At 37.1% G+C, this 12,089-nt stretch overlaps 1 protein-coding gene across 8 annotated transcripts in view; it reads left to right on the forward strand.

Moving 5' to 3' along the window:
- Nucleotides 1-12,089, forward strand: part of PKP4 (plakophilin 4) — a 240,409-nt gene that overhangs the window by 137,154 nt on the left and 91,166 nt on the right. The gene's annotated exons all lie outside the window — the stretch shown is intronic.

The following is a 12,089-nucleotide window of genomic DNA, read 5'->3' on the forward strand; positions in this document are numbered from 1 at the left end:
AAAGTAAACAAATAAGATTAATAAAACTTTTAAAACAAATATTAAATTATGTGATCATTTTTTAGTTATCCAGGCAGTTTTGTGGGGTTTTTTTAGGAAGGGAAATTACAAGCAATGAGTAAAATTGTAAATCAAATATTTCTAATTCTGGCTTTGTAGTTGCTCAATGAAATAATTTATCAAGGAAGTTAATATTATTAAAATTAATTTTAATTCTGTTCATTATTTTTATTCAATATTTTTTAAAAGCTATCTGGATGTTTAACACCAAAAAGAACAATTCACAAACTCAATAATATGGTATTGTATATATTTCCAAAGACAAAGAACCACAGATTTAAAAATACATAATTTTATACATAGAAAATTTAATTCAACATTTAACAAATTCAGTTAGGACTTTTTTTTTTTTTTTAAAGATTTTATTTATTTATTTGACAGAGAGAGATCACAATAGACAGAGAGGCAGGCAGAGAGAGAGAGAGAGAGAGAGAGAGGGAAGCAGGCTCCCTGCCGAGCAGAGAGCCCGACGCGGGACTCGATCCCAGGACCCCGAGATCATGACCTGAGCCGAAGGCAGCGGCTTAACCCACTGAGCCACCCAGGCGCCCCTCAGTTAGGACTTTTATTCTGGTTAATTTAGCTAATTAAACTAACATAGATTGATAAACCCCCAGAAATACTTGGTATATCAATGAAGCAAGTCAGTACTTAGAGAAAATGACAAACTAGAAAGGAAAATTCCCAGATACTAGAAATAGGAGAGAAACTGAAAGCTAGACCCAGAAGCATTTGAGCTGCCTCTACAGGAAACTTAGGGACAGTCAACCCCTCCCCTCCAAAAGCACTGGAATCTTATATTTAATATCCATGCAGTGACCCAAGAATAAGGCCTTGTATATATTCAAGATGGTACATGTGTACTTAAGATTGCTGTATTAAGCTGTGGCCCTCAAAGGGCTGCACCCGTGGTAAACTCCCAACCTTGTACCAAATGTGGATTTGGAGCCCGGGATATGATTCTTCACATTGTTCAGAATCCCCAGCTGAGAAACTGGCATCACTAAAGATGAGCTCACAATCAGGTATTATAAAACTTGAGTCATGAGTCTCAGCTAGCAGAAGACTACGATTTAAAACTTGAAGAACATGCTATCTTTGGAGAAATTCTGATAGGTGTGCACAGTACGACAGGTACAAAGGTGTTCATTACAGCATTATTTACAAAAGTAAGATAAGAGAAAGAACATGATTATCCATCAGGATGGAAATGGGAAATACACTGGATAAGTGGACCCAAGAATAGTTAAAATGAAGTAATTCAATTACATGTATGAATATAAACATCTTTGCAAAACAGACTTCTTGAGTGAAAACCACAAACTGTAAAAGAAAAGATATAGGAGGATATCATTATGAACATTCTAAAAATATATACAGCAGCAGTGTATAATACTTAACCAGTGTTTGGCATTGTTCAGGAATGTATGTATGCATAGTAAAAGTATAAAAAATAGTTGGAATGATACCAATTTAAGATAGTGTTTCCTCTAGGAAGGAAGGGAGGAGGAAGCTATCAGAAATTAGGCATTAGCCAAATCTGTAACATGTTAGTTAAAATTTGACATCTAGAGCAGACATGACACAATATTAACATTTATTTAAATGAGGAGGGTGGTTGATATGTGCATGGCTCTTAGATTAAGTTTTAAAATATTAAACCTTAAGTTTTAAAATATTAAATAATCCTAATGTTACATAGTTGAATTAGCTAATATCTTAGGTTTGTTTAAAATGTTACTAAAAATAAATGTTAAAGTATTTACTCTGAGTGATTTTGGTGTTTTGTCTCTGGATCTCAGTGCCTAGTGTGGTGTGTGACATGTCACTGGGCTCCGTCAGTGACTTTTGGGTGAATGAATGGATTTTTCTGAAGGGGAAGCTGAGTTGGCCAGAGAAAGAGGGAAAGCCGGCAGAGAGGTAATATAGGATTCCCCACTGTGTTTGTATTGGAGCACTAAGAGGTTCAGGTACCTAGGATGTATCCTAAAAGAACCTAACGGTTTATGAGTTTGGAAGGGTAAAGCTGGCATCTGATTAGAGAACTGGGAGCTAAGGTGAAGATAAGTAACCTTCATTAGGTCTTAAAGGAGACCTATTGAAAGTTGTTTTTGGTGGCACCTGGGTGACCAAGTTGTTAAATGTCTGCCTTCGGCTTGGGCCATGGTCTGGGGGTCCTGGGATCAAGCCCCACATCGAGCTCCCCATTCGGCAGGAAGCCTACTTCTCCCTCTCCCATTCCCCCCACTTGTTTTCCATCTCTCTCTCTCTCTGACAAATAAATAAATCTTTATAAAAAGAAAGAAAGAAAAAAGAAAGTTCTTATTTGGAGGTAGTAGTCCTGGTAGTGTAGTGCATAGGTCAGAATGAAAAGAGACCAGGCAGCAGGCCAGGAATTTACTGTGGAATCTTAGGGTTATGAGAAAAGGCTGGTTTTGTCATTCAGTGAATTAGAATCATTAAGTGTTCCATTTTGAATGTCATACTCACATCTCACATTGGATTCTCCTATATTCTTGATATCCCCAACATAATGCTAACCCTTCCTTACAGCCTTTCCCAAGTTTCTCTGGGAAGGTCATCTCTCTTCATCTGAACTCATAGCTGTTTGTGCCTTTGTCAATTCTCCTGTGAGATGGTAAGACCCACCCCACCCCCACAGCCCCAGCACAGTGCCTGCTGCTCAGCAGGCAGGCTCCCAGACAAATGCTCATTGAATGAATAAAGAACCTCAACAAAGCCCTGTGTGTTTTAAGCTCATCAAGTAAGTGTGCTTCACTGGGAGGTTATCCGCTTGGCATCTTTGGGTTTCTGTCTACCCTTTCTCCTACCTGCTCTCTCTTTCAGTGTGCTTCTCGGTGGACCTCAAAAAGACTATTGACAGAGTTACTTTGCTCTGTGACCACCAGGTTTCCACACTAGCAAGGAGCCCATTAGAAAGCAATGTTAGTGAAGGGAGCATAGGTTTTTGTCACTTGGGAGACCCCTCTGTGTCTTCCAGTCCCCACCAACTGTCACTCTCAGAACAAGATTCTATAAAGATACAGAAAAACAGAAATTAGCTCTCAGACCCAGGGTCTCTTCCTTGTCAGCCACTTCTGATTTGCTCAAAGGAAGTTAAAAGTGCGACCACTGCTTATGGCCATGAAGTCTCCTTGGATTCAGGTCGTTCTTATGTGAATTCAGTGTAGTCAGCAGAACAGGGGACTTGATAACTAGTTATCTTTCATATTGTTTTATTGAGATCTGTGGCAGAGTTGGTAAGGTGACCTGTAAGATTTTCTTAGGTTTCCTAGTCCAAAGATGATGTTATAATAACCCAAAGGGAAATGAAAAGCATATTTTTATTAACTTTTTCTGTTGTTCAAAGCATTTGCTATTATTGCCCTTACCCTGTGAATAAGAAGGCAGAGGCAGTAGCATGAGAGCCTGTTTAATAAAGGATTCTTACATTGTGCTAAATGATATGCCACGGAGCCCACTCCCAAAGGAGTAGCTCTAAAACTGAACAGTTTTGTTCCCTCACATTTGTAGTACCAACGATGACTTTTTAACCCATGCCATGAGATGTTCTCATTTTCTAGGCAGAGAAACTGAGACTCTGCTTATATTTATTTAAAACAGTGTCCTAAAAAGTAAACTGCCTTTGGCAGTTTATTTGCAGTATGCCTTTTTGCAAACTTAAAAAACAAAAGTCATTTAAAATCTTAATGATTAAAGTAATCACTTAGTTTCTCTGTTAATGCCTCTTTGGAAATCTGGTTCTAAACAGGGTTAATAAAAACCCCATCTCTGGTTTGATTTCTCATTTGCTTTATTTACTACAAAAAAACACTAATAACCCAAGCAACATCAACATAGAATGATCCTTAATCTGGAATTGATGGTGCTTATATCCTAAGATGATGTGTTAGGTCAAAAATAATCGTGACTTTGAAAAGCCTGAAAATGAGTTAGGAAGTTAGTTACTAGAGAAGTTACAGCCTGTCTGCTTTGTGCCAAGTGCACTATAGTTACCTATGTATTTATTATTTCACCTCATTGAAGGTAGGCTATGGAAATACTTAATAAGGAAGTTATGACTTTTCTCCATTTGTACTGCCTGCAGTATAGTTCTTTATATATGTAATATTCATTTCATTTAAAGTGGGCTGTGGGATCAGTTAATAGAGAAGACACCACTTTTCTTCCCTTGTTTCGAGTATACTGTGGTTATCTATGTATTTAATATTTTGCCTCATTCCAAAAGTTTTTGAAACATCTCTTAAAAATAGAAAACCCAAAAATGAAGTGAGGAAATGAGAGCAAATGGAAGATTATGATTAGAAAAATAAGATGAAACCAATGTTAAAGTAGTTTAAAACTGTATGTTGCTAACATTCCATGCATTTGCTAGAAGTAGGGAGCCACTCTGGCTCTGAGTGACCTAGTACCCATTCTAAAGAGAGAAACATGAATGAATTATATTGAAAATATGTGTAAAATAAAAACAAACCAGGTTGCTCAGGACAATCTACCTTTCCAAGGGCGAAGATTTGAGTGGTTTCTCCTGGGAGCCGCCACTGAGAGACCTCTTCATGATGTGGCAGACAGCATCGTTGGTAGTCTCTCGCTGTACGAAATCAGGCTCATAGGTCTCTTTCTTACACTGCTAAATGGAATATAAATGGATAGAAAAGCACCTGGAAGTAATTCCCCAGGAGGCCAGTTCTGACACTGTAGTTTGGATCAAAGATGATATTTAGCATATGTAGATGGATGGGTTAATTTTAGGTCCTCCAAGCAGGCAGCATGCCACAATGACTACTGCTGTCTGCCACGCTTTGTACGGTCATGGTAGCATTGAGTGCCGCCATGTGAAGTGCCCTGTGTTCCAGGTCACTGTGTAGCTACCTGGTGTGCATGCCTTAACAAGGGACATGTCCCTCATGGGATGTGAGGTCTGTACAGCTCATCTCAGGAGAATCTCATCATGGTTAACTCAGAAGAAAGTTTGCTCCTTCATCCTCTTGCCTCCCATGTGCTAACAACAGCCTTCAAATTCAGACTTTGATGAGCATGGAATTTATTCTTTTTCTCCTTGCAGCATTATCTGACAATAGTCCAGGTTAGATTTCACTGGATAGAGTGACATTAAAAGGTCCCAGTAGCCCAGAGTGAGGGGCCTACCTCCCCACCCCACTATTTCCCCTGTCCACCTCCATTTGCTCCTGAGGGCAAATGGAGGGAGGGGTGGCTAGAGCAGTATTCTTCCTCTGTTTTGGGTTTTGGTTTTATTTTGTTTGTTTACTGACTGTGAAGTTAAATAATGGTCATTTCAGACAACTGGTAAAATTCAAAAAAGTATATAAAGAGTAAAACCCTAATTCTACCATTCAGAGACAGCCATTTTATTTTCAAGTCACGCTTATTGAAGTGTAATTTACTTACAGTAAAATTCACCCTTTGTAACATGCAGTTTTATGGTTTTTTAGATTTTTGGCATGTCATTGTATAACCACCACCACATAGAACATTTCCACTAACCCCAAAAAAGAGACAGCCACTTTAAAATGTTTTTGCTACACTTCATTGTCTTCAGTTTATTTTTTTATGTTTGAGGCCATTCCCCCTGGCTAACCTTGTGTCTTGTCCCTAAAGTCCCACTTTGACATGCCAGGCCAAACTTTAATGGCTCCCATTTGCCTGAGGAATTCCCAATGAGACAAAGAGCTTGAGGCTGAACCAGTGACCTAGGGTGGCTAATTCAGCAGTGCTTAGAGATTATTACAGCCTTCCAGTGGCAGTGGGAGGAAGACTTAGCCAGGGGAAATACTCCAGGGCAGATTCAGCCTACAAGGATACAAGGTGTGGCCTATGCTTCATGTTTCATGTAAGCAGAGAAATTACATGAGTGGTTCAACTTGTTGGATAACAGCTGTGCAAGAAGAAAATGGAATTGGAAATGAAAAGTCAGTAAATGAAAATATGACCAGCTTTGACTTTAAGAAACTATTTCTGAGCTTTTATTTGTACAGAATTTCAAAACTATTCCTGATTGCAGACTTGGAATCTTGCCATTCATTGTCCAGAAACAAAGTTACTTCTCAACAAGCTGAAAGAAAAAGTTTATTTCTTTAGGGTACATAAATTGGTTCCATGAATTTTATCTTATAAATTATAGTTTGTCTACTTACTAAGATGAAATAGTAAGTTTTCATTTATTTTGAAGTTAAAAAAATACAAGAAAATGGACCTTTTAATAATTGTAGAAAATATTAATCTCAGCATTGGGAATCAAAGTACAGCTTTAAGTTTTCATTTTGATTTTTGTACATTGTCTTGAACTTTGATGACCCCGTTCGGAAACGGTCCCTTCACATTGTCTATCCTTTAACTGGCTACTACTGATGTTAGGAAGTTACCCTAGACTGAGAAAAATCCCGTCCATATCAACTGAGTGAGGGGGAAAATGGGTGGCAATATTGAAATTAAATAACTTCACACTCTTCCCAAGATTATCTCTCCTTTCAAGTTAGTTTAAAGCCCTGATAAAATAGAATTCTTTATGGTTTTGGAAAGGTCATACAATCTTGACAAATAGTCTTCTTATCGCCACTTAAGCAAAGAACTGTTATTTTTTAATGAAAAGATTTGATTCCCCACTGCCATTCAGATATTTTTTTTTACACTTTATGGGGTCATCTGCTAGTGCCTATCAGGCTTCCATTGATACTATTAAAAATTCTAAAAATGTTTTAGGCTAACAGTAGCAGAAAAGGCTTTTTCATGGTTCAGGTCTTTTCTTCAGCAAATATTTTTAAATCATTGCAAAGTAAACCTCCTCAGGTGATACTTTTTTTTTTTTTAATTTTTATTTATTTGACAGAAATCACACCAGGCAGAGAGGCAGGCAGAGAGAGAGGAGGAAGCGGGCTCCCTGCGGAGCAGAGAGCCCGATGCAGGGCTCGATCCCAGGACCCTGGGATCATGACCTGAGCTGAAGGCAGAGGCTTTAACAATGAAGAGTCTTTGAAAAGATTGAATGTTTGTGCCTTGACAGTTTATTGCTTATTTAATATACCACTTCAGGAAGATGCTTGATAAAGTTCTGTCCCTTTGACCTCCAGAGCTCTCACCAGCAAAACCTGAGCTTTTTAAATAATAGTTTTATTAAGATATATTTCACATACCATAAAATGCATACTTTTAAAGTGTACAGTTCAGTATTTTTAGTGTATTCACAGAGTTTGTTCAACCCTTACCATTGTTCCATTTTAGGGTGTTGTTATCACCCTGTAAAGAAGCCTTCTACATATTAGCACCCCTTTCGCATTCTCCCCTCCCCATGGCCCCCGAGAGCTATGCATCTACTTTCTGTCTCTGTGGCTTTGCCCATTGGACATTTCCTGTGTACAGTATCAGGCAATATATGGCCTTTTGTGAGTTGGCTTCTTTCACTGAGCATGATATTTTCAAGGTTTACCCATGCTGTAAGCATGTATCAGTACGTCATCCTTTTTTGTTTCCAAATAATTATTCCACTGTATGGATATATACCACATTTTTTTAATTCATTCACCAGCTAATAGACATTAGGGTTATTTCTACTTTTTGACTATTGTAAATAATACTACTAAGCCTCAAGTGTTGAAAGGGGTTTGCTTTAGGCATTCTTAGTTGGGGGTCAGGGAGTGATACAAGTTTTCCTGAGCCTCTCCAACCCATCCTTCTCCTCCCTCACAAGAACTTGCCTTTTTTCCTTTCCCCTCTGCTTTCTGTTACTGTAAATCTCTGCAATACTGCTGAGCTAGTTGTCTTTGTTGAGTTACTTTAGCACTGTTCAGAGTGTAGCTCAACCAATTTCCATTCCTAAGTATTGTCTTTGGTCACCAGTGCCTCTCTTAATGGTCAAACAAATAAAAGTTCTCTGATTTCATTTCTAATTCAGACCAAATGAGGAATAAACTATTTGATATTTGAATGTAATTATCAGAAACTCTCTGGGGGATCTGTGCAGCGAATACTTATTAAATGGCTGCTCTTATGAGCAAATTTAGTAACACTGAATTTTTAAGATGTAACTCCTATTGTAAACACAGTAAAGAGTACCACATCTGAAAGATATATAAATGAGTCTGTGGCTGACCTGCAGCTCTACAGAAGTCATTTATCTTGAACAGTTTACTTAAGCACAGTTCTTCCAGAAGGCATTTTAATTGCTGCTTCTCATTGCCATTCCAGTCACAAGCCAATTTCATCTGGGACATACAAATCCAAGTGGCAACTATCTCTGCTGATTTGAATTAAACTTGTATAAACTAGGTCTTCTGCAGGGCATATGAGCCCAAGGTAATTCAACCAAAATTCCATTAAGCTAACCTATTTTAACCTAAGAATGTTACCATGTAGAATGTGGATTTTAAGCCAGGTAGTTTTCATAAGTAATAGCTTTTTATGGACCTAGAACATTATACAACAAAATATTTTAATCACAGTAAATAAATATTTCAAAATGAATTACATTTTTCTTAGACATGTTTAAAAATGTTAAGTGGGTGATAAGGTTAGAAGGAACCACAAAAAGAAATCAAGTTTATAGTTTGCATCAAAGTTCCACATTATCTTAAGACTATTTTAATGTATCTGGTTAAATATAGAGGCAGCCCAACTATATTAATTTTCTAATTAATGAAGAGGAAAATACTTCTTAAAATTTAGAGGCCCATGCTTCTAAAATATATGTATCGTGCCATTATTTAATTCTTTTAAAGCACCATTTTAATTAAAATAATATTATTTCATTTTCTGTAATTTTTCACATTCTATAGTTCACATTCTATAATTACTATTCTCAAAATATGTAACAGTGATAAATTATTTAGTCAATACAGTAGTTATATTACCAGCCCCCACTCTTAGTCATTAGGCTTTTTAAACTATGTGTATATATTGGTAAATCATAAAGTAATTTAAATAAGCCACAGAGTATATTTCAAGTTGCTTCCTGAAAAAAAGTTTACCTTTATTGCTTCATAGTAATTAATAATTACTTTAATCATGTATCTTGTATCTACTGTCATTCTGGGTTTTATCTGCATTTTTTAAATCTTTATCTTAAGAAATGTTAGAAGTACTAAGAAGCACAGAGAATAATATAACAAAAGCTCAAGTACTCACATCCCAGAACTGAAAATTGTTGACAGTTCTTCATATTGGCTTTTTATTTAAAATTTATTTACAATTCAAGCCTTCTTTGCCCCCTCTCTCTCTTCCCAATAACTAACCACAAGTAGTCTTCCAGTTTACTTTGTTTGCCTTTATATCATTATACATCCTGGGCCAATACGTGTTTCCTTTGTAGCCTACACCATATGGTATAGTGTTTATCATTGTGCACTAAGTATTTTTCTACTCAGTATCTCTAATCTTTCCATGTTGATATGTGTAGATCTAGTTTATGTTTTTAACTGCTGTTATATAGATATTTCATATAGTGATCAACTGTTTGGCCATTTCCTTATTGAAGAACATTTTCCTTCCACTTTTCAATACTGTAAATAATGTAACACTGAACATTTTTGAACCTATCTCTTGGTTTATACCTGTAAGATTATGGAAAATACATCATGATAACTAGACTATTTGGGTTGTAATAAATGTACCATACCAATTTTTCTAGATCTTCCTTAATAGCTTTCTGAAATATCTCAACAGTTGTACCTTCTCAAGCAGTATGTGTTAAAGTTCCAGGGTGCGTGTGTGTGTGTGTGTGTGTGTGTGTGTGTGTGTGTCTCTTCTCTTTGTCTTTGTTTCTCTCTCTCTCTCTTTTTTTTTTTTTTTTTTTTTTTTTGCCAACATTTAAGATTAGGCAGGCTCTTTAAATTTTACCAATCTAATGTTATCTCATTTTACTCTACATTTCCTTGATGACTAATGGGATTGAGTATTTTCTTGTCTTTATGATCCATTTGAGTTTCCTCTTCTATTCATATTCTTTGCCCACTTTTTTTTTTTTTTAAGATTTTATTTATTTGTTTGAGAGAGAGCAGGGAGAAGAGCAAAAGGGAGAGAGGGACAAGCAGACTCCACGCTGAGCATGCAGCTTAGTGGGGGGCTCAATCAGATCTCAAACTCTGAGATCATGACCTGGGCCAAAATCAAGAGTTTGACGCTTAAGCAACTGAGCTACCCAGGCTCCCCTCTTTGCCTGCCCTTTTTTTTTTTTTTTAAGATTTTATTTATTTATTTGACAGACAGAGATCACAAGTAGGCAGAGAGGCAGGCAGAGAGAGGAAGGGAAGTAGGCTTCCCGCTGAGCAGAGAGCCCAACTCGGGGCTCCATTCCAGGACCCTCGGATTACAACCTGAGCCGAAGGCAGAGGCTTTAACCCACTGAGCCACCCAGGTGCCCCAAACAAAAAAAAAATTTTTAAGATTTTTTATTTATTTGTTTGACAGAGATCATGAGTAGGCAGAGAGAGAGAGAAGGGGAAGCAAGCTCCCTGCTGAGCAGAGAAACCGATGTGGGGCTCCATCCCAGGACTCTGGGATCATGACCTGAGCCGAAGGCTCCTGGGATTGAGTCCCACATCAGGCTCCCTGCTCAGCGGAGAGCCTGCTTCTCCCACTCCTACTCTCGCTGCTTGTGTTCCCTCTCTCTGTATCAGATAAATAAATAAATCTTAAAAAACAAAAAAAAGAAAGAAAAAAGACTAAGAATCCCACTTGCATCTACTCTGCCACTCCAAATAGACACAGCCTATATAAAATGGTGCGCAGCATACAAAAGACAATTATAAAACCGCTAGCCACCACCCCCATCTCTACTACTACTGTTTTGTCCCTCCCTTATGCAAACTGTTGTGGTTACCATTTATATTCTTGGTTGATCACAGACATATTAAAAGAAGTCATGTAGATATTAATTTAAAGATTCTAGAAAACAATCTTGAAAAACATATTCCCATTAATGTACTTTCTAAAGTTTCATTATTTTAGGGGGAAAAGTTTACCATTTCTTCATCTAATCATTTTAATCTCCTTGATGAAATAAAAGGAGGTTAGTATTAAGTTCATATTCTCATTACCATCTGGCAGTTGAAGGACCATGGAGTAGAAAGACTGATGAAGGTAATGATATGTTTCTTTAACCCTTCCGAGAACTACTATATCTAGGTCTAAACCAGCGTAGGAAAAGGAAATAGAAAATGTGATTAGCTGCCTAAAAGTGAGTACCATCCATTTTAGTGCATTTCAGCAGTTAATCAGCTTGTCCTAAAACTGAACATGGCATGTCTGCCAGGGTGGGGAGGGGAGGCAGCCAACAAGTTTGCCAGACTTTGTAGTTACTGAATTGTTATTATGGTTTTCCTCCCGGAGGCTTCACAATCTATTTAATAATAAATCAGTCTAATCTATTTGTTGCATGGATTTGTCTATTCTCCTGTCATGTTACTCCACTATTAAATAGGGGGGAAACACTCTAAAACTGAAGAGGAAAAAAGCCTGTAGGCTACAGATTTTCACAGCCAAAAAAATTTTATATTAAATAATTACACATTTTATCCACTGTCACATAGTTTAGATATAACGTTTAGTTTGCATTAATAGACTCTTAAAATCCAAGGAGGAATGTCTTTAGGGTATATGTGTGTGTTTCTTTTAGCTTTTTTTTTTTTTAATTGGAAAAGAACAAGTAACAGCCAGTAATTCTAGGATCCTGTGATGTATCGTTTCTGCTTCAGAGCAGTCAGTTAAAGGTTGATCTACCCCCACCTTTAGTTACAATATCAGTAATGGGGCTATTTGAGTCACAGAGAAAATTCAAGTGAAACTATCTACCATGATGCAAGAACCTAGGTGCTTAGGAAGGACAGAGAACAGATCTATATCTATTTTCTCAGTGGCATTAGTAAAATACTTCCCAGTAGAAACGTATTTGAAAATAGTGAGTAAAACAGTATTGTATTTCTGTGAACATAAATACAAAGGCAGAAGTTATATTATTGACCGAAGTAGTACATAAGTCTAGAAGTTAAAACTTGGGA

Source organism: Meles meles, chromosome 9, assembly GCF_922984935.1.
Source record: "Meles meles chromosome 9, mMelMel3.1 paternal haplotype, whole genome shotgun sequence".
Taxonomy (NCBI): domain Eukaryota; kingdom Metazoa; phylum Chordata; class Mammalia; order Carnivora; family Mustelidae; genus Meles; species Meles meles.